The 23,149-nt window shown below is 50.0% G+C and overlaps 1 protein-coding gene across 2 annotated transcripts in view; it reads right to left on the bottom strand.

Annotated features, from left to right (window-relative positions):
- LARGE1 (LARGE xylosyl- and glucuronyltransferase 1) overlaps positions 1-20,083 on the bottom strand; it is a 516,017-nt gene extending 495,934 nt beyond the window's left edge. Inside the window, exon 1 of one of the 2 annotated variants that reach the window (XM_044384456.3) lies at positions 19,726-20,083. The gene's annotated coding sequence lies outside the window, so the exon portion shown is untranslated. Of the gene's footprint in view, positions 1-17,156; positions 17,524-19,725 lie in introns of those variants that run through there. The other variant, XM_026499721.4, reaches the window with a different exon arrangement.
- Between the last annotated feature and the right edge of the window lie 3,066 nt (positions 20,084-23,149).

Below are 23,149 nucleotides of genomic sequence, written 5' to 3'. Positions count from 1 at the left end.
AGCTGGAAGAGGCGAGGAACAACTCTCCCCTAGAGTCATCAGAGAGAGCACGGCCCTGCGGACACCCTCAGGTGGCTTGACTCTGGACTTCAAGCCTCCAGAACCATGTAACGATACACTCCCGTGGTTTTGGGCCACCCAGTTGCTGGTTCTTGGTCACGGCAGCCACAGGAAGCCCATGCAGAGGCGGTAAGCCCCGTACCCAGGGCTGAGCTGGCGAGAGCAGCAAGTAACAAGAACCCGTGCTCTGTCCAAACTTCCACCTCCTGGGTCCTAGTCTCTCCGGGGCTGTGACCGGCTTTCAGTAAAGGCGATCTCTAAATCTGGGACCGCAATCCCCAGTGGCATATGAAGGGGCGCTACGATGTGGATGGAGTTTTCAAACCTTCATCCTCCTCCCAGCGAACATACATGGGCCTCAACCACCACGTCCGGCAGCAGAGGGCTTTCCGAAGCATTACCTAGGGAAGTTTCTGGATTGTAGGTAAGCAACATTGGGGTGTGGCCTTTTGGGGGGTTTTGTGATGAGGAAACAATTTGACAAGCAGCTACCTACTGCCCCCATCTTTCAGCTACGACGTTCTACTACAAACATCAGCAGACCAGACATCGGACACCTGAGCCACGTTAAAACAATAATTAACGAAGGAGTGAGCGCAGTGACAATCGCTCAGCAAGGAGAATCAAGGGCAGGCTTGTCATCTGCGGAGTTTAAAGATGGGCCCTGCACGTAAATGGAAAGTAATTCCTGACACAACAGCGACCCTTTAGGGCCTTGGGTCAAGTTCACTCATAAAAAGGCCCCTCCCTTGCAGACTTCGTTCGCTAAGACACAAAAAATACAGGACGAGGAGATTCTCTCTTACACACACCAGGCCGCACACCAGCAGAGCTCCAAGTCAAATAATCCACCCGCTCCGAGGGGAAGGGCTCCGGCCACCAGCTGTTGGGCGAATGGGAGAATCGGCTCGGGGCAGCCTCCTACCCCACTCTCTAAGAAGTCCTAAAACTTATTTCACGACCAAAGTCCACCCTCAGGGAATCTCGGAGAAGTTGTTACGGGAACCAGAGCACCCGAGGCCTATGCGGCTAAGGAGGCGAAAGGTCCAGACCCCAGAAGCCGACGCCAAGCATTGCTGGCAAACCCACAACCACTTCTCATCTGCACACAGCCTTCCCTCGACTCCTATTAAAGGGAAAAGTACACCCAAATAACACACCGAGTCAAACTCACCACGCTGTAATGGCTGGTCTGCATTTGCGTCGGTGCATCTGTTCCTAATTTGTGTTTTAAACAAGCTGTACACGTTAACAGTATTTTTCAAAACATAAACTGTTCACAAAGCTGAAACTGATGGTGTTATGGGCTGAATTGTGTCGTTCTCCCCAACCCACCAACCCACCACATTCACAGGTGGAAGTCTTAACCTCCGACACCCCAGAGCGTGGCTCTATTTGGGAACAGGGCCTTTATTATTTTTTTTAATAATAATTTTTTATTATATTATGTTACTCACCATACAATACATCCCTAGTTTTTGATGTGAAGTTCGATGATTCATTAGTTGCGTATAACACCCAGTGCTCCATGCAATACGTGCCCTCCTTACTACCCATCACCAGCCTATCCCATTTCCCCACCCCCCTCCCCTCTGAAGCCCTCAGTTTGTTTCCCAGAGTCCATAGTCTCCCATGATTCACTCCCTCTTCTGTTTACCCCCTTCTTCTTCCCTTTCTTCTCCTACCAATCTTCCTACTTCTTATGTTCCATAAATGAGTGAAACCATATGATAATTGTCTTTCTCTGCTTGACTTATTTTGCTTAGCATTATCTCCTCCTGTCCCGTCCATGTTGCTGCAAATGGTGAGAAATCGTTCTTTTTGATGGCTGAGTAATATTCCATTGTATATATGGACCGCATCTTCTTAATCCAGTCATCTGTTGAAGGGCATCTCGGCTCCTTCCACAATTTGGCTATTGTGGACAATGCTGCTATGAACATTGGGGTGCATATGGCCCTTCTCTTCACTATGTCTGTATCTTTGGGGTAAATACCCAGTAGTGCAATGGCTGGGTCATAGGGTAGCTCAATTTTTAACTTTTTAAGGGACCTCCACACTGTTTTCCAAAGTGGCTGTACCAACTTGCAATCCCACCAACAATGTAAGAGGGATCCCCTTTCTCCACATCCTCTCCAACACTTGTTTCCTGCCTTGTCAATTTTTAATGAGATGACGAGGTTAAATGTGGTCATGAGGGTGGGTGGGGCCCTAATCTGGTATGACTGGTGTCCTCATAAGAAGAGGAGACTGGGACAAGACAGTCATAGAAGGACCATGTGAAGACACAGAAAACAATGGCCATCGACAAGCCAAGGAGAGAAGCCTCCAAAGAAACAACCCAGCTGAGACCCTATAATCTTGGACTTTTAGTCTCTAGACCTACGGGGCAATAAATGTTCCATAAGCCCCCCCCACCCCGGCCCCCATCGGTGGTCCTCCGTTTCGGCAGCCCAAGGAAAGTGACGCACATGAAATTCCACATTTTTTAATTGCTTTTCTTTAACCACATAACTAATGGTCTTTAAAAAAAAAATCACAAAACACTACATCAGGGATTTTTTTTTTTTTTTTTTTTTGGCCATTTCCTTAAAAGCCTTGAAATTACCAAGCAGGGAACAGAAGGTACCACTAATGTCACTGTGTCACTGGGCAGATGGGTACCATAAGCGTGCAAGTGTCGGCCGGTAGGGAGTATAAGGGAAGCATACCCAGGAGAATAAAAAGGTTTTAGAGAAGAGACTGTGGTCAGCTTGACAGCACTTCAAGATCTTTGGGCTAATCTTCCCACTGAGCATTCGGGGGTTTCTGCTTGCCCAGCTTCTCTTGGGAACCACTGCCTGCCCACTCTCCGAGCACTTCAAATAGGACTGATTGCTTCTCCCCCCACCCGCCCCTGAGGCTGTGGTCTCAACCCTTCTAAGCCGATCCTCACCGAGACTTCCACCCCGGCTACTGGGGAAGAGATGCTCTCCCTCAGCTGCAATGAGGCGGCGGGTGGGACGTAAGGCTGAGGACCGCCCCGCCTTCCCACGGCGACACTGCTTGGGAATGAAGCCGACACACAAGACAGCAGAGCCAAGAGACGGAGCGACGACTTCTTGAGGAGTGGATCTAGCACCGTCTGACGCTTCCCTCTATTTTTCAGTTACTTGAGCAGATCAAGTCCTTCCCCCCCCCCCCTTAACATCAGTGTGAACGCGGTTTCTACCATTTACGTCTCAAACAGTCCTCACCGAGCCACGGAAGCACTCGGTGTACACGATCACACGTCTCGCTTCATATACAGAAGTTTTATCAAAATTTGAAGTAGGTTTACATTGGACTAAAATCCATGTAATTTCAAGGGTGCGTAATCAGGAGTGCAATGTATGAGCTCTAGGAGACACTGATGTCCCTGAAATTCTAAGGGGAAAAAAAAAATATTTAGGTGCATAAAGGTCCGTGGCAGAAACCAACTGAGGGACGGACCGTCTACTCCACACTTCAGGATCTCAGGGGGAAGAACAGTACGATGGCCAGCTTGTTCGGAATTCTGAAATTTGAAAAACTTGCACCACCTTGCCTATTTTTAGGCTGACATCTGAAGTTTTCATCATAAACTCATTTCTAAGGACAGAATTCCCAGCATATTATAAACAGTAACACTTTAAAATAAAACTTTTGCATCGCATTTTTAAACAGAACCTAACCATCTGAGACCCATCATTCATTTTAAAAATTCAAGAGCAAGTTCTGTTTTCTGAGGTCTGAAAAATTTTAACATTCCTTAGCACGAGAAAGGGGCCCAGATGTCCTGTTTCTAACTCCAAGTGTAAACAGGGGAGAGAGTGTGCAGAGGGGTGCCTTGTGGCCGTGCCTAGCAGAAGGTTCCCACCCGCCCATTTCAAACAGTTCCTCTGGGTGGGGCCGTCTGAAGGGTTTGCCACTCAAGAGCAGGGTACCAGAGGGAGATCGGTGTTGAGTAAGAGATATGCCTTTATAAACAGGGCGGCAGGGGGGCGGAGGGGAGGGATGACTGGGAAATGGAAGGATGAGCCATGGACCTAGGAGGGATGGCCTCAGTCCAATCAATTGCAGGGGAGGATCCATAGGTGAGGCTGAAAATCTGAAAACTGATTCCCTTAAAACCATCCACACCTGCACTCTCCATGGCAAGGCTTCATTCACGTATCCCCAGGGGTCTGTACGTCCGAGTGTCAAGACACCTGGGCTAGCCGACTGCGGGACAGAGGTTCAGAGGAAATGTTCTACAGACAGAACTGGGGTCCCGTCTCTGGCTTTACACTTGGGCAAAAACCCCACCTCTGCACCTCGGTTTCCCCATGGGTAAAATGAACTGCACAGCTCAGAGGGTTGCAGTAAGGATCAAAAGGCATCAGGCATGGAAAGCATATCTACTCAGCACACAAGACGCACTCAAGGAATGGTTGCTACAGTTGGCATCCCCATTATTACTGCTACTGTTATCTTAAAAATGCTGAAGCACAACTTGCTAAGGAAGAATCCTCTCCTATCCCATTGACTGGCTCTCATCTCCTTTCCCAGGCAGAGCGCAAATTCCCCATGAGAGAAGGGCGCAAGGTGGACAGAAAGTTCCCGGAAAAATGGCCTCAGGTGATGAGTGGGTTAGGGTTTGCCGTTACATTCAGGGTCTCTGCAAGCTTTCTGAGATCTCTGGACAGGGCTGGAAAGACAAAGCCTGTGGCCCCGTCCTCTGCCCCCCAAGAGCCATCTGTCTCCTTATTTTACCAGGCACAAGCACCGTAAGTCAGGGGCAAAGAGCACATAGTGAGGGAGAGGGGAGAACGAGTGGGGAAGCTCTAAATAATAACACAATTACAACAGCTAATACTTACTGAGTGCTTTCTGTGTGTGGCTCTGTCCTAAGCATTACACACACATTAACAGATTTAATGAGCTCAAAAATGCTGTTTCAATAGGAGTTATGGATAAATCCAAGCAGAAGAAAAAGGGAAATGTCAATAAGTTAGAGCCAGAGAAAGCATCCCTTGGTGTGTATTAAGTCAGACTACCACTGGAAAAGCAGCAGGGCTTCGTGAACCATGAAACCAACGCTGTGCCAAGTGCACGTTTATAAAGTGTTGCCGGTGCTTGGATCACACACACCCCCTGATAAGCCCGAGGTTCATCTATCACTCTTCCGTGATTCACTAAGCAAACCCATTCATGCAGCACCAATGTCTGGCTTACAAGGGCAGTGTGATAAAAACCCAAACGGACCTCACAAATACTAGAGGCAATCCTAAGCACCCACCAGAAACACTCTGGTTATCTGAAGAGGGGTCTTTGGGCACTGGGGCTGAGCTTCCTTCCTACAAGCTTAGCCATGCTCCCCAGCCACTCCCCATCACTGATAATCTCTCCGTCAACCACATCTCTCTCTGCAACTGGTTCTCCAAAGGACGTCTGATGGGTGTGAAGCCCAGTTAAACAGAAACCATGGTCAAAGACTCTATCAGCACCTAGTGACCAACAGCACAGCCAGGAAGAATCAAACACTTGCAGGAAAGAACCAACCTTCTCCATCAGGGTTTACAATGCCTAAGGGGAGAGGAAGGAGGAGGCTGAAGATCAGAGAAAAGGGGGAGAGCAGAGAGACATGCAAAATTAAGGCAGCAGAGAGAAGAGGGTGAAGTGAGGGTGACACAGAGACATCCAACAAGAACAAGACAAGGGAAGCAGCGGGGAGACAAAGGTGCTTCACGTTCTGCTCCGCCAAACTTCAACATTCAGCTTCGAGGGTCTGGGGAAAGGCATGTCTCGGTCTGGAGAGGTGGCAAGGGCCCCTTCCCCACCTCCTCCACCACGTTCGCCCTGCTGGTCCCAGGCAAGGGGGCGTGAGCTCTTCCGACTCGGGAATACCTTGAAAGGTAATCCACACACACGCACCCCATGCGCCCCCGCAGTGCACTGGAATCCTCCAGGTTCAGCGAGAAAGGGTTTGTATTATGCCCGGACAGCAAATGAAATCCAAACTAGCAACCAGAGCCACCATGCAGAGAGCAGAGAGCCTGGTCCAGGCGTGCGGCGGAACGCAGAAGATTTCCCCGTCCGCAGACACACCCTTCTACTGAAGGGCTCACGCGCTCTGGCAAGGTAGCCAGCCTGGAGCCCTGGGAATATGGCATATGCCAAGTGCAGAAGCAGAGGCCGGCACAGGGCACAGGTGCAGTTTAGAGCCCAGTATTGGGAAAACCCTGCAGGAAGGGCTGCCTGAACTGGGCTGTGCAGGAAAAACAGGGGTGGTCCTAGGCAGATAGACGGAAAGAGCTTATCACACAGAAGGAGAGGTATGTGCACAGCTTAGCAGGTGTGGGGGGAAAATAACCAGTAAGCAGAAAACAAAACAAAACAATGAGGTAGGGACTGCAGATGCATGAAGCAGGGGCGGGGGGGGGGGGGGGGGAGACACGGCTACAGAGAAAGGCGGGGGGGGGGGGGCAGTTCATAATAAGCTTTATGTGTCCTGATAAGAAAGTTGGAAGTTTTCCAGGGGCCAAGTGTGAGCCCATGAGCGTAAATACACAGAACATTCTTTTTTAATTTATTTATTTATTTGACAGAGAGAGAGAGAGAGAGACAGCCAGCGAAAGAGGGAACACAAGCAGGGGGAGTGGGAGAGGAAGAAGCAGGCTCCCGGCGAGGAGCCTGATGCAGGGCTCAATCCCAGAACACCAGGATCACGCCCTGAGCCGAAGGCAGACACTTAACAACTGAGCCACCCAGGTGCCCCAATACACAGAACATTCTAGAAAAGCCCTTGTTCTTTAAAGATTAAAAATAAAGGCTCTCTTATCGATAACGGATCAGGCTAGCCTGCTTGAAAAACTCTGTTTTCCAGAATGGCTTCCTCGGCAATTCGGAAAGGTGGGCGCTGCCGTCTCCCGGCAAGGCTGTCCTCAGGCAGACAAACATCACCGGTCCCAGGAAGCACTTTACTTCTAAGGTAGATCGGAAGGCCCGATGGCAGAGCTCCAGCCATTTTGCTCTCTGCCCACTGAAGCTGCTTTAGGAACCACCCATGAGGAAAAGAATTGTCTATACCCATCCCTCATTGGGTGTCATCCAAGGCTAGGAAAAAGGTTGTTCTATAACCCTGGGCTCATTGGAACAAACCCCCAGTAAAAGACTCTGGAGAGTGCATTTTCACCCAAGCCCCATCCCCATGCCCAGCCATGCCAAAGGAGAAAGTGCTATTTCAAGAACTGCTGCCACCTTCACGAGTAAACTTTACTCCAATGAGGCTGCTTTCCAGTGGGCAACGAAGACCATCTCAGACTTCTGTACCAATGATGGGGACCCGAGAAAAGTTCAGAAGCTCCTCTCGGCTTCCATCCCCACTGTGCCCGTTCTAGCCAGTGGTCTTCACACCTTTGTGCAGGAACTAAGGAAAAGCCTGTTCAATGGCCTCCCAGCTTCCATCTCTCCCCACTCCAGTCTGCCTCCAATACTGTTACTAGGCTCATCTTCCTAAAAGAGCAGGGGGAAAGGCAGAGGGAGAAAGAGAAGCAGACTCCCCGCTGAGCAGGGAACCCAATGCACGACTCGATCCCAGGACCCCGGGATCATGACCTCAGCCAAAGGCAGACGCTTAACCAACTGAGCCACCCAGGCGCCCCTAAAACAGAGCTTTTAATACATCATCCTCCTGATCAGAAGTCGCCCTGCCTTCCGAGAGCCCACAGCCCCCAACCTAGCTTGCCAAGTTCATCTCCAACTCCTTGCTAACAGAAACCCAAGCTGGCCTATCCTGTAACCCAGAAATAATGTATTTGTCAACCTAACCTGGCCCCTTGACCTCCCTGTAATTCTTCTGTTCAGATTTTAACCATCCTGCATCCAAAGACCCAACTCAAATCCTACCTCCACCGAGTTTAAGCAGCTAAAGTAAACTCCCACCTCTGACTTCCCATCCAGCTTCAATAATCCACAACCATTCACTGCACTGCAGTATGGTTTCTACTCCTGCTCCGAACCGTTTGTTTGAATCTTCTATTGCTGCTTAACTTATCACATAGTCTTTTAAATCTCTCCAATGATGTTTCTTGAGGGCAAGGACAGCAGGCTTTCCATTTAATTTAATAAATGATTACTTTAGGATTTCTAAGTGCTAGGAGTGTAGCAAGACATACCCATAGGTACACGAAGGGGCAAACCTAGCCACACTGCTTAAGGAGCTGAACCACAAGTGAGGGAGTAAGAAAAGTATCTGATTGGGATGCCTGGGTGGCTCAGTCGGTGAAGCATCTGCCTTCGGCTCAGGTCATGATCCTGGGGTCCTGGGATCAAGCCCCACATCAGGCTCCCTGCTCAGCGGGGAGCCTGCTTCTCCCTCTCCCTCTGCCTGCTGCTCCCCCTGCTTGTGCTCTCTTTCTCTCAAATAAATAAACAAAATCCTCAAAGGAAAAAAAAGTATCTGGACACTGACAATGTCAAGCAGAAGAGGATGAGCAGTCTTCGGGGTTTGGGGGCAATGCCTCCTCCCACGCTGTTCTTCCATTTCCTACTCACTAAGACCGAGATCGAATATTCTGTTCTTTGACTCCCTCAAGCATAACGCTACCCAACACACTGTGCCCACTCACTGTCCTTCATTCGTGCCTTTATTAGCTTCCACCTCCCTCACCGAGACAAGGCTACTGGTGATGGCAGGTGATCTGACCTCTGGTTCCCGATGCCAAGCCGAGACCTGCACATCGCGAGAGTTCAGGGAATGCTGGCCAAGGAGGGCTGGCTGAGTGGCTGTTGCAGGAGTGCAGGAAATGCCATCAAGGGTATACGGATGCCCGGGGCCTGTAGGCAGGAGAGATGTTGACCGCACAGAGAAAGGACAGACGATGGCCGAGTCTGATCCAACAAACGGAGAAGCACTAACAGGCCCATGTGGAAAACTGGCGGCATTTTTAGGCAACAGCCAATAGGCCAGGACTAGTGAAGAGCCGCAGAGTCTTAGGGCAGACGGCGAGTGGAGACAAGCGGGGAGGCTGAGCTGAGCCCTGGCCCCATGCTTCGTGGCTGTGTGACGCGGGCAAGCCTCAGCTTCCACACCCGGCGAGTGGGAGAGGAAGTGTCCACCGCCTAGCGTGCTGTAAGGCTGAAACGACACGAAATGATCCAATGGAAGAGGGCCTGGCACGAAGGAGGTCCTTGAGGGACACGCTTCTGGGTGTGGCACAGGCTGACGTAGAGCAACCAAGGGAAGGGAAGGGGCTGAGGACAGACACCGAAAAGTCACAGGTGTGAGAACGCAGAGCCACGGGCTGCGTGGGGAGGTCGGGAAGCCCGGGTTCTGGGCCTGCCTCCTCTCCGGATCATGCTCTTTAGCTCCCTGGCCTTAACAGCCACAGCTGTGGCAGGAAGGCGTTGGGGGGGCAAGGTTCCCTCCAGCCCTGGTGGTGTCTCCACTCGGCTCAGCTCTGCCCCTGAGGCCAAGAACTTCTGACACGGAAAATCCGGGGGGGGGGGGGGGGGGTGATTCAAGAAAACAGAGAAAGGAGAGCCGATACCAAGATGGCAGGGCGAGGTCTCCCCGAGGAGACACAGGGCTCAGGCCTTCCCAAGCTTTCCCAAGCCCCCCCTTCCTCCTCCTGAGAGGGAGCCACACCCCCCAGCTCCAGCCGGGTCACTCCACGATCTCCCTCCCCAGCACCCGAAAGAGCATCCGCAACAATCCACGCTTTTCCATGCCTTTTCCAGGCCCCCTGGCAGGTCCGTCCAGGCTTTAGGGCCCGCCCATTCGTCTGGTGCCAGAGAAGTCAAAATGCCCACAAAGTGAGAGCAAAGGAAACCCGCCACGCATGCCGGGCCTGTACTCCCCTTGCCTCGTGACAAGGCCATCAGCGTCTGAACCACAGCAATGACCCCGAAGAGAATTCAGTTTGCTGACCTGAAACGTCCTTCACATTTTTTAAAATAACATCTTCCTGGAGAGGCCTCGAGTCTGCTCGTCCTCTGGGGTTCCTGCGCCCTCCCTCTCCCGGCACCTCCCCCACGCCCCCTCCCCCCAGCAGCGCGGGGACACACGCCTTATTTCGCGCAGACCTACTAAGCACCGGGCACCGTGCCCTGCTGCTCGCTCTGCCTGCACCTCCCTTGGCTCCATTAACGACCAGGAAATGCCATTCCCAGATGAGCGCTGACATCAGTCAAGGAGGCTGGCATGTTAGGGATCTACACAACTATTCTGGAAACAAAAGGGGAGAGGGGGGTGTTTCCCAGGAGCCACAGAAACGTGAACCTTACTCAATAATAAACAGGTGACCGATGTATCCAAGGCGATCCCTAACCACGCAATCACACTGGAGAGCCCATGATTCCCTGCTTGGATTTACATGAAAAAAAGAAGAAACAACAACAACAAAAAAAACAGGAAGAAAGAAATTCCCACATGTCTATGTTCCACTGTAAATCGTCCTAAATTCTAGTGCTTCTTCCGTGGAAAGATCAGCAAGCCCTTTCTCCCCAACTGGCCTTGGTACTTCAAAAAAGGCCTATGTGAAGAGCAAACCTCTCCCAGGAGTCAGGGCTCCATCTCCATCTTCATTTGCTGCCTGTCCAAAGCGCAGCGCCGTAATGTGACAAGAGAGGCTAAAATTACCGGTGATATGGCACTTTCCATTCCAGCCCCAGCCTGTGATTATCTACAACTCCAGGTTGCCCCAAATTACCTCTGGAGCCTCAAACGCCTTACATTTGATTTCATTCCTAGAACAAATTCTTTTCTGGAAACTTTCATAAGAGATAAAGGAACAAAAACCCAAAAAGCACTAGATATCTCAGTGGCGGGGAAAGAAGAGCCAGCAGGCAAGCATGACTCTGAACGTCTCCTACGCTTATCGCCTCTCCCATATACCGAGGCAGAAGCCCATTAATTCCACGTCACCGCAATTATGAAAACTCAGAATCCTAGAAACTCTTACCTAATTTATTTTTTTTAATTTTTTAAAGATTTTATATATTTATTTGAGAGAGAGAAGGAGGGGTGGGAAGGGGCAGAAGAAGAAGGAGATGCAGACTCCCGGCCGAGCAGAGTGCCTGAGAGGTGGGGCTCGATCCCAGGACCCTGAGATCAGGATCTGAGCCAAAGGCAGAGGCTTAACTGGCTGAGCCACCCAGGCGCCCCGTTACCTAATTTACTCTTTAAACCACTTCTGTTCTTGATACATTCTTAGAGGTAGAACCTCAGTGGGGACGGTTAAGGAACTCAAGGAGGTGAGTAGTTACGACTGCTATCCCCAGGAAGAACAGCAGTTAAACAAGTAAATCTGCCCCCAAGTAACTAGGTAAGTGAGGGAACACTAGGAGCTGGTGAGTGGTTATGAAAGTTGACATAATTACTGGGCTTCTTTCAGAAATACAGTTCCATATTAGGGTCCCTGGCAGGTGAACGTGGGGAGTTACTTGTTAAAACATTGGAAAAGTTTGTATTAAAAAATCCTTGGTTTCATGTAACAGATAAGACTCCCAAAAGCATCCATCATGATTGTCTTAATCAAATAACTTGAAATACAATAAAGGAACTAGCTATTAAAAAGAGCCTTTTATGAATCCATTTCGTAAAATAAAAATCTTTTGTACCCCAATTACTTATCTTAAAATGTTTGCCTTTAAAATCAGATTTTATAAGCCAAATTCTGCTAAAATAGGGCACTCATATACTTAGCGTCAATACTGAAATAAAAAAAAAAAACCTTATATTTACATTACACTCACTTTGAATCTCCTCTTTCCAATAAGCACTGCCCTCTATAGCCAGGAGATCAATGCCTGAGCAGTGAGGACCCTTCTTTCTAGAACACAAATGTGGAGGCATAAAATTAAATTAGTTTTCATTTTTCCCAACCTGTGCATCTACACAACTGCTTTTCTGCATCCATTTTTCTTCCAAACATCTCTTCCTCATACTCACCCAAGAGCTTGCCTACAAGGTAAACCGCACTCCACACCCTCCACCCCAACCCCCCCCCCCCCCCACCGCCTCGCCTCACCCTTCTGCAGCAAATGAAAGGGCTCCTTTTTCCATGGTAAAGTCTAGGCTTTGCAAAATCCCCAAGGGTCAACTGGAAACAATCAAAATTTTCAGCATTGCTTTTTATCACAACGTACTTAATTCTCGAGTCATTCTCAAAGAATAGGTAACATCAAAACCAACTTGTTTTCATATTATTTAAGAAGTTAGCAGGCAAGTCTAGATGCTTATGTGTGAATGGCCTAAAAGATCACAGAGAAAGATCAGAGAATCTACAAGCAACACGGCAAAGACTTCGTGATTCTTTTCTTCACCATTGTCTACCCGTGACGTTCTATATTTCAGGGTAGGGTACACCCTTGAACTTGGCAGGCCTCTTCCCATTTCAGAGCCAGAAATCTTAAATAGTCGGAGCTTTGCCACTAACTTAGACAAACCCATTCCCTCTCTGGGCCCTAAATTCCTAGTTGCAAGGTACAGAACTCATGTATAGAGACAATGCCTGAAGCCCAGAGAGGTCAAGCCGTATTCTAATGTCACACAGCAAGTTAGCAACAGATGACGCAAGACCAGACCCAGATCTCCTAATTTTACTTAAATCACCCTGCCTCCCACTCAACACAGGTAAAGACGACACAGGTAAAACACACACAGAGGCTTCTTTTCCCTCCATTCTCTGGCTCCTACTTTTGAAAAAAATGAAATATATTTTGCCTTGGGGCTCACTGCTGCAACTGTGATCTTCCTTTCTCCCTAACAACCTCCAGCAGTTACACTGTTGCTTTTCTTCTTCACTATATAGTTTCCCCATCCCACAACATGTACACACGTACACACACACGGACACACACGGACACACACACACACACACACATACACACTCATCCTCATTAAACTCTTCCTTTTCCAACAGCAAAGAAAGTTCAGGCCAGAACTGAACTGACTCAAATACGAGAACCTTGTTCTAGTGCTAAATGGGGCCATAACTCTACCCAGAAGCCGATCTGACAAAATGGAATTTGTTCTCGGAGAGAAGGACTTTTCCCACATACTATATCATTTGTCAAGGAACATTGTCATTTCTCCCACTGCTGCATAATCACATAAGGAAAGCCCCAACTGGAATGCACGTACACAAGAGGACGGACTTACGGTGGATAAGGGACCCTTTCTTTATTTGCATTGCTCACAGTTTTTTTTAAAAGAACAGGCAAAGTGCGAAATGTAAAAGGATAGAGGACAAAAAAGAAAACTCCTTTCCCTGTTTTTATTAACAACGTGGGATAATCAACTAGCACTCTTGGATCATATCCAGAAACCATTCTTGTCACCATTTGAATGCACGGAGCATGAGCTAGTCCCCAGCATGGAGTCCTCTTAACTTATCTCCCTTCTGACACCAGGCTTCCCTTCTCCCAGAACACCTTCCAGCCACATGAACTAATGCGTGTTCTCCATATACAGTACATGTTTTAAGGTTTCCATGCTGTTCTTTGGACCTGGGACTCCCTTCCTTTCTACTCCTCTGGCAGACTCAAACTTGTCCTTGCCACAAACCTATACAACAGCACTTAGCTCGTGATGACGGCTCGTTCCCTGGACCTCTGCTTCCCTGAACGAAGTGTGAAACCTCTGTAGCCTCCACGAGGAGCATGGCATCTGCCACATAATAGATGTTCCACGTGGTCAGGGAGGAAGGGAGTGCGCGAGGACCTCTCCATGTCAAACGCGCTGGAGGACAGCGGCAAAACAACATCCCTCGTGGATTCTGTGAGGTGGCTGTATTGCTCAAATGTGTCAGCGGCAGGGTGCCTGGAGCTCTCGGTCCCCTGGGACTGACTTACCCGTTCCCCACTCAACCTTGTGTGCTCCCTACTCTCTGAGAACTCTGGCTCAAAAATGCCTTCCTATTATTCACAGACCCTAAGGAAGACCAGTATTCTGCCTCAACTTCTTACTCTCCCTCTGCCACCTGGCGTCCCTAAAATTCACAAGACTTCATTCATGCCTTAGGACCACAGTATATATATATCTTTTCCAGGACCAGTCTTCACTAGTTGATGCTCAATGGCAAATTTAGTAGTGTTTTCCTGCTCCAATCTCTTACCCCTTGGCTACACTGTGCCTATGAGAACCAATCTATAAAGCTTAATAGCAGAAATAAAGCTTTATGCTGACCATTTTCCTTAGACCACAACAATAGCTCCCTTCAAACTACCTAAATACACGCTACCCATATGGGTAAAAGATCACAAATGTGGTCTACCGGACCCCAGAGTTCAGGAAAATGTAATAACTCATGTTGGTTCACAGGTTCCAAACACTGTGTCTAATTCCATATGCTGAGCTGGGGCTTTTAGAAAACAGTGAGTCCTAAATCTTGGTGGCATTTGCCTTTTTTGGTGCCAGTATTCTGAACCGGATAATCTCTTCTTGGACTCTGCCTCTCACCTTTTCTGCCGGCCCTCCTCTGGAGTCAGCTTTGACAAGACCTGGCCACAGGGGTAAGGTAAGCCTGGGTGATGGGGCTTTGTTCTTTAGCAAAAGAGAATTATCTTCCAATTCTGCTGGAAGAAACCTAGACGCTAATGATTTAATGCTGTTAAAAGTGCAGAGAGCATCTGAGAGAAAAGTGCACACCGGACTGCCAAAGGTTATATGTGTAACAAGACGAGGTATATATTTTTAAGGGATGGCGGTGTGACAGAGTGGATTCTAGACTCCATTTAGAATGGATGATTTTATGTGATTTTTATGAAGACTGCAGGAGATGTGCAGTCCAAAACCAAAAAAAAAAAAAAAAAAAAAAAGCAGTTCTGATTACAAACCCTCAGGGAACACAAAGTTAGCATGGTCTAATGCCCGAAGGATGGAGTTTGCAGAAGATTCTGTCTCCCCGAAATGTATAGCCCTCATACGCTCAGAACTCTGCAGTTAACAAGTCCTGACTTGTCCAAATAACACTTTAGATGTGATCGGGCCCATCATTCAAGCATTTGGAATCCACTCATTCACGCAAGCATACATCAGGTACCGAAAAGTCAAGTTCCCGAACCCTAATGATAAACCACAGTCTTTTGTAACATGGGTCCTTGTGTTTTCTTCCTTCGTGGTGGAATAGAAGACTAGTCCCCCTAGTGTCCTGCCACTGTAGGTGGCTGGAGGATGGAAACACTCCTGCATTCTGCATCCACATTAAATCACAGCTCAGGAACCCAAAACCCCAGGTAAACCTTCACATCCTCCCAATGAGATGGAAGCTCTCCAGGACCTAGAAGTAGACAGGAAAACCTGACGTTTCATTTCCAAGGCCCTTCGAGTTCTGGTTTAAAAGCCACTGTGATCTGCATTACCTCACACCAAAAAGTTAACCCACTAGCCAGCACGCTTCACTACGTGAAGGAAAAGGACCCACACTTGTCAGTGGACAACTGCCCACTCCAGAATGATCCAACATTTGCTTTGAAAACCTCTCTGTCCTACTGGGCAGATTTATTTCTTGTCCTTGCCACTACTTAAAAACCCACTAATGTCTAAATCTTCACAACTTCTGCCTCTCTGTTCCAGTTAGTTTTCTTCCTGGTAGGGAATTAACAGGGCCAGCCTCGATAAATGTGTGTTCTCCTCAAACAATTTTCACTGAAGTAAAACACTCTTGAAATATAAAGGTACACTAAGATGTGTGAAACCTTAAAGCCAGGTGGGTTTTTTTGGTGGTGTTTTGTGTTTGTTTGTTTTTTTTAATCCCCAGTGAGGACTCATGCCCGTGAGTAATTCATTCATGTCACCCATTTGTGAGATATGCTAAAAGAAAACACCACATATTCCTTTCCTAATTTAGAACCTTCCCTTGTCTTAAGTCTACCAAAGCTGACTCCTGGGGAGGGAAGAGAGATAAGGAGAAAAATGAGACTGAAGTGACTGCATCCACGGAGTGAATAACCACTTTGGGTTTCCACCTGTGTCAGAGAGGGACCAATCTGCATTTAGGGGAGGTGACCGCCCCACCTGCTGCCCCACCTCATCCCCCCAAGAAGGAAGCAGGAGCCCAAATGCTCTCTTGGGGAACTTACATAAGACCCTGTAAAACTTCCTGTGACATTCACGGAAAATGTAAGCTGCTATTTTGCTCCCTCAGGAGATCATTTTAATGGACCGAGTGACAAAATTCACGGATTCGGAATTCAACAGAAACCTGCTCAACCGAGGTACATCAGCTCAGGGACGAGAAAAATCCATCCCCATTAAACAGGGTCACCCGGGGGATGGATTCAATGTAGGAGAGACAATCTGTTCCCTCCTAAGTGACCCATTTAAAATCAGATTGTTCCAGGGAACTCTCATAGGTTTAATAAATTTCAAACAGGCAAGGACAGCCTTGTAGGACTGAGGTTCCTTAAAAAGGAAAATGTTAAAGAAGGTAATAAAACAATCAACAAAATGACTTAAGGATGCACGAACTTTGGAGTCAGCCACTGCACCCTTCAGCAAGAGACATTCACAGGAATGCCTGGATCGCTATACACTGATCTCTCATCATAAGCAGCTTTGTCTAACAGGACGGCCACGCTGCTTTGGTTTCCTCTCTACAGACAGCGCTGCCACCCAACCACTCTGTCCTGTAGAGGGACTTGAAAGCTCTGGCTGCTCACCCTAAATAGCCTCGACTCTACACCAAGGAGCAAAGAAAAGTTCTTCACAGGATCACACCAGGAAAGGCAGGTGAGGATCACCCAAGAGGGACAGCGAAAAACACAGCAGGTTCCCCAAAACACAGGTGCCCACAGCTTCCAGACTGCAGGGACTTGCGGGGATGGGGGTGGGGGGGTTGAGACTCGGGCACACCACCTCCCGGTGTTGACGGGAAACTCCTTTCTTGCCCCCGGTTAGCAGTCTATGTGCCTAGGAGCGGGGCAGTCCCTGACAAGGGTCCTGTTGACATCAGAGACTTGTGGACTTCCACCTCCAGACTGTCCAGGGCTCCTGACCCAGGAGCTGAAGGTGTGCCCTCACGGGGGTACCAGCTATAGGTTCGGAGAACTTGTCCGGCGCCGCTCACCAGGGTGCCCCCGCGGAGGCTCTCAAGCACCCCCCCGGCTCTTACCTTGGCCGTGACTGCCGCCAAACACAGGGAGACCGCGGAAGAGCTGGGTGGCGCGGCGGCGCCGCCGCCTACAAGGCGCAGGGGGTCCGGGTCGCGGTCCCAGCAGGCGCTGCCCTAGTTCAAGCGGCGGTGCCAAGCGCAGACTTCTGGGCGGCCCCCGGCTCCAAACGCTGCGGGGGAGGGTCCGAGCCGCCCAAGCTGAGCACTATCCCTTCTTCTCCCTCCGGCGCCGCTGTCTGGAGCTGCTCCCTGCCCCAAGGACCCTCTCAAGCCGGGAGCGCCCCGCATGGGCAGGGGCCTGCGTCCGCCACGGGCTGGGTCCGGGAACGGGGCGCTGGGGAGAGACGCGGGGCGGCCGCCGGGGCCGGCTCCACCTCCCGCGCTCCCTGCCGCTTCGCCCCTTCAGGGCAGGGCCTGCCCGCTCCCGGCCCCGGGAGGCGAGCGCGGCCGCGCCCCCAGCTTCGGGCGCCCGGGCTCCGCGCGGCGGCGGGGCAGCGGCAGTCCGGCCGGGCCGGACGCCGAGCGCGGCGGCAGAGAGGCTGCAGCCGGCCGCGGCGCCCCCTCCCCCCGGGCCTGCGCCGCCCGCCCGCCCGCGGCTCCGCGGGAAGGAGGCGCTGGAGAGGGCCTCGCCCCGGCCTGGGGCGCGGGGCCGGGGGCGCGGGGCCGGAGGAGGCGCCCCGGGAAGGTCACCGGAGCGGAGGCGGGGCGCAGCGGGGTGGGTGCGGGGAGCCGAGGCGGGCGGCCCCGCTGCCGCCGGGAGCGCTCGCCGGCCTCGGCCGCCGCCGCCTCCGAGAGGCGCCGGCTTCCCCGAGCGCCCGGCGCTCGGAGCTGGGCGGCCGCTGCAGCCGCCGCCAGCAGCCGGGCGCCGCTGGCCGGAGCGGGCGCGCGATCCCCGCCTCCCGCGCCCGGCCAGGCGGGGGCCGCCGCGCGGGGACCGGCGGGGGGGCAGGCGGGCGGGCGCTGGGGTCCGGGCTCCGGGCTGGCCCCGCCGCCGCGTGCCCAGAGCGCCGGGCTCGCTCAGCAGCTGCAGTGACTGTGTGTCTGTGTCATGTCTGTGCAGCTGGGGGGGACCGCGAGCCCGGGTCGGGCTCCGGGCGGGGGCGGGGCCAGCGCGCGCCTCGGCGCCCGCCCCCACCCCGTGACGGAGCGGCCGGCCAATGACAGGCACCGCAGCCGCACGGACTGAGAGGCCACCGCCGCCTGGGCTCCGCCCCCTCATGCGAGGCTCCTCCCTTCTACTTCTCCAGCTTGCTCGCACGCGGGTGGAAGCAACACCCGGAGCCGGGATCCCGGCCGGGGTCCGGATGAAAGGGTGCAAGCTGGGAGCTCCCCGCCCTTCTCCCCCCACCCCGGCCGCTCCCGGCCGCCTCGGGCTTGGCCAGCCTCGCGGAAAGAGGGGGAAGGGAAGCGGGACGCGTCCGCAGCTGCCGCTGTAGAGACGCCGGCAGGCTCGCTGGGCCGTGCAGCCTGTCCACTCCCCCTTGTACAAAACCGCCGTCGTGGGAAGTAGGAAGTTTCCCCGCCTCCACTTCTACTCGGGTCGCCGCTTCTCTCCGAGGTGGGCAGGGTATGGGGCAGCCTGAGGCTGCGAGGAGCCACGATGAAGGGCTTTGACAGCGTTATTTACGGCTCTGTATCCAAGAATCCGGTCCAAGGCTCCCTGTTCTTTCGGGAAAACTGCATTTCTTTGCCCCCCGCCCAGCACACACACACACACACACACCCGTGCACGCACAACACGCCCCTCCCGGTTCTGATTTCATTCTTGCTCTCCTTCCTGGCACAAGAGCCCCGCGCGCGATATCCCGTTGAATGGACTTCCAGCCTCCCAGCCCTAAAGCCGAGAGTGGGGCGCCGAGAGTCCTCCGAAGCTACCAAGCTACGGAAGGAGTGGGTGAAATCTGCTGGGCAAAGGGGGCGGGGGTGTGACAGTGGATGGAAGGAGGAGGCCTGGAGAGAAAAACCCAAAGGAGGGGAGAACAGGCCGGGAGAGGAGGAGGACGCAGAGGGATGGGCAACTCTGACTGGGAGACCGGAGCTCCGGCGCGCGATCCAGCTCCCGGGTTTTTCCTCAGCTCGTCCCAGGGCTTCTGGGGTCCCCTTCCCCCCCGGGTCCCCACCCCTCCCTGGCCCAGCGGGCGCCGGGTCCCAGCCTAGGCTCCGAGCGCCTCTCTAGCTCGGCCCTAGGGCTTAGATGAGGCAACGGGAAGCCCACCTTACTCTTGCACGGGGCAGGGAAAGGATGCAAAAGGAGAGATAAAGTGCAAGGCGCGGGGTGAGGGGGTGCATAAGGAACGGACGCCGAGCTGGGGCTGCGGTACCGACCACATTCCCCAGAGGTCAGGCTGGGGGCCCAAGCGTTTCGGAGGTTTGGTCCCTCACTCCGTTCGGGACCTGGCTCCAGCCAAGTAACCCCGCTCTCGGCCTTCAGCTCGACCCAGCCGGGACCTTTCCGCCATGCCCTCCCTTCCCTCCAGCCTCTAAGGCACCGACCCCCGCCCCAGTGCCCCCCACCCCCACCCCTCGTGCACCACCACCGGCTCTCCCCCAGCTCTGGAGCGCTGTTTACCTAATCTCAGCGGCAGACCGAGCAGAGGAGAATGCAAAAAGACGGTAGCGGTTACACAGCAGCGTCCCCGGCGAAGAAGTAAAAAACGTTTGGTCTGGAGCTTCAGGATAAGTTCACTGCGAAGCTAGGGTCCTGCTGCCTTATCTCCGCGGGGATGAGTCTCACCCTTCACGTTTGCAGGGATAGGAGATCCTATCCGGTTTTGATGTCACTACCGTGTCGGAGAAGAACGTTATATGATGAAATATTGTCTAATATCCTAAAGACCATTAAAGTGTCAAAGTTTAATGCCAATCCTTTTAGCTCGAATGCTGCTCCGTTCTTCCTCTGACGTGCAGCTCTGTTCTAGAACGCGCTGAAAACAAGGGGATCATTTTTATTTTATGCGGGTCGACCGTCCTTCCCACTCTTCCTCCTCCCCTACTCCAACCCCCGCCCAGGAACCGGGTAAAGTTAAAGCAAGAATTTGGGCTTGCTTTTTATTCATTGCTTTGCTTCACTTCATTAGTGGTGTAAAATGCATTATTACAATACATTAGCATATTAATAATGGTAACGTGACTGAGGAAGGGGAGGGAGACCTGAAATTTACAAGCAAAGGAGAAATAATGGAATAATATCAGAAACTGAACTAAAAGGTAAGCATGTGGTAAAGAAACATCTCCATTATAATTACCCAAGTGTAGTGCATTGTCTAGATTGGATTTTGGAAAGAAAAATATGACGACAGTGAGAGAGAGAGCAATATTCACTCTGGTCAATAAGATACATTGAAGACATATTTCATTATTAGAGGATCTCACAAAAATTACTTGCATCAGTCAATAGGCACCTTACTTGTGTAAAGCTTTGCTCTGTCAGTTTGGTATTGCAGTGTTTTGAATTCAGTGCCATACCTAATGTTCTAAGTGATAGGAATGTTGTCAGAGTAAATATTTCACAAACGGAGCCCTTCTGTTAGTAAATATCATGTGAAGCCCCACATAAAAAGAATCCTTTTGCTCCACCAATGGGATGGATAGGTGCGTGAGTGTGTGTGTGTGTGTGTAAAGCCTAAGATAAGATGTACTTACCTATGAATTATATGCCTTTGACACAAACCAGGATATAAATGTCTTAAAAGGATTTCAGCTATGACATAATAAAGTATGAGGAATGCAGAATAAAATATGTAAGGTGATATATCTGTTATTTCTAAAGATTCTGTACTGCTTGTGCTAAGAACTGAGAAGTCAAAAAATACTGAGCTCTCGAAACCAACCGTTATCTATTTTTCTCCACACGGTTATTGCACCTGTCACAGGAGAAATTCGGAAAAGGTCTTTTTTTTTTTTTTTTTTTTTTAATCAGGGTCGAGGAGACCTAATCCTTAAAAAAAAAAAAAAAAAAAAAGTCTTAAAACAGCCACTAGGGGGCCCTAAAGGCATCTCAAAGAGGAAGCCAGGAAACCTGCTCTCACCTCTGCTTTTCAGTCTCATTTTCTGTGAACCTCAAGGAACTAGAATGGAATAAGAACATGATGTAAAGTCTGGAGGCAGATTGGGTTTTACATTTTAAAAGATCAGAGTCCCCCCCCACACAAATAAAATAAATAAAATAAAATAAAATATTTTTAAAATTTAAAAAATAAAAGACCAAAGTCCTGTTTTCCCAATTCTTGTCTTGCCTCCAAAAAATCATAATAATAATAATAAAGAATATTGCACTCATCCAGATGAAGGTGGCCTGATACTCTTACCATCTTAAAGTCAACCCAATTACTTTTACTATTCCAAATAGAACCTCCTTTCTAAGATTTCATTGCTGTTTTCTGAATGTTTTGAACATTATTCAAGTGCTAGGCAGGGAAAGCAACGAATCTTCACAGGGGTGATATGAAAACTGTACAACCTATAATAGCAGGGTTCCTGCCAGCCAACTTATGGGAAGTCAAGTCAGCCATGGGGCACCAGCACTGGAGCGGGCTCTGGGGGGCCTGGTAGGCCAAGTACTGAATCTTTGACGCTAGTTTCTGGTGAAATGGTTGTGAGAGGAAAGAATGGTTTTGGGAAAAAGCTGTAGCAGCTGAGGTAGAGGGGCAGGGGGTGGGGGGATTGGGGGACTCACTGCAGGGGACACTCAACAGCCAGTAGGGAAGGATTTCAATATTTTAAATAGTAATGTTATATTTGCCAAAACAAGTGCGTATCAGGCCTGATCACAGTAAAGCTGCTCAAATTGTTTTGTGGAATTCAATATCTAGCAATCAAATCTTCAAGGTTTCAGAAGACTTAGCAGTCACGTAATGCTTTTCCTACATCTTACCAGTAAACAAGGTTATGAAGTCCTTATAAGGGTCAGGAGTCCAACAGCACTCAGGTTGCACAGATAGAGAGCAGGCCAGTTATCCCTCCACCAATGCTGGAGACATATCTGCAGAAGATGTTCTATCCAGACACATTTCAAGTGAAAATATAAGTACGTGGCATGAAACATCCCTCTGCCATTCAGGCCAATCATCCAAAGACATTTCTGAGCAAAACAAAATGCCTCCATCAGCTCTAAGCAGGAAATAAGCCACTTGCTAGCTGAAGAATTAAAGAACATTGCAAAAGCCACCAAATTAACACTAATGAAAGTGTGATTTGAACATAATTTAACTAAAAACAAAGCGAGTTGAGAATTGAGATGTGAGATGGGGAATAGGGATGAAGTCTTTCTTAGTGGAATGAAAGATAGTTTATGTTCCCATCATCGTGTTCATTAAGCAGGCAACATACAGGTATGCTCCAGATAGTATTATTAACTTCCGGAAGACTTGCCACCGCCAACCTCAGAGCCCGCTAATTAGAATAAATTTGGCTCTAGATAGAGAATCCCATTGTCTTTAGAAGAAAGGTTTTATTCACTTACTGGATATGAAAGTCCATCAGAGTAAAAACCTTGTCCGGTATATGGCTCCATGATCACCTTATGATAAAGTGATTCACTGGGAATGTAAAGGCCTTGTGGAGACAGAAAAGGAAAATCAGTGCTGAAGAGGTCAGTTTAAAGGTCAGAGTGAGCTTTTATCCTGAGGTCCTGGCACCCAGGAAGAAAAGGGGGCCTCAAGTTAATGGGCCAGAAGATCAAGACAAAAATGAAGAAAAAAAATATATATATATATATTATATATTGTATTATATATAATATAATAATAATATATATATTCAAACATTGGTAAAGGCATCAAAGTATTGAAATAAAAAATGAAATATACTTTTTTGGAGCTTTTAGGCAAAAAATAAAAACAAAACCCTGTTTAAATGGCAGTCACAGTTGTGCGGGTGAATTTTCTCAGTTCTGCTTTCCTGCCCCCCCCCCCCATCTAGGAGACCCATAAAGCAGGACATCTCAAACCTCAGTGTGCATACCCATCACCTGGGAATCTTCTTAAAACGCAGAT

The sequence above is a fragment of the Ursus arctos genome, unplaced genomic scaffold (genome assembly GCF_023065955.2).
Source record: "Ursus arctos isolate Adak ecotype North America unplaced genomic scaffold, UrsArc2.0 scaffold_21, whole genome shotgun sequence".
Classification (NCBI taxonomy): domain Eukaryota; kingdom Metazoa; phylum Chordata; class Mammalia; order Carnivora; family Ursidae; genus Ursus; species Ursus arctos.
This window is presented reverse-complemented; position numbering and strand designations above follow the sequence as displayed.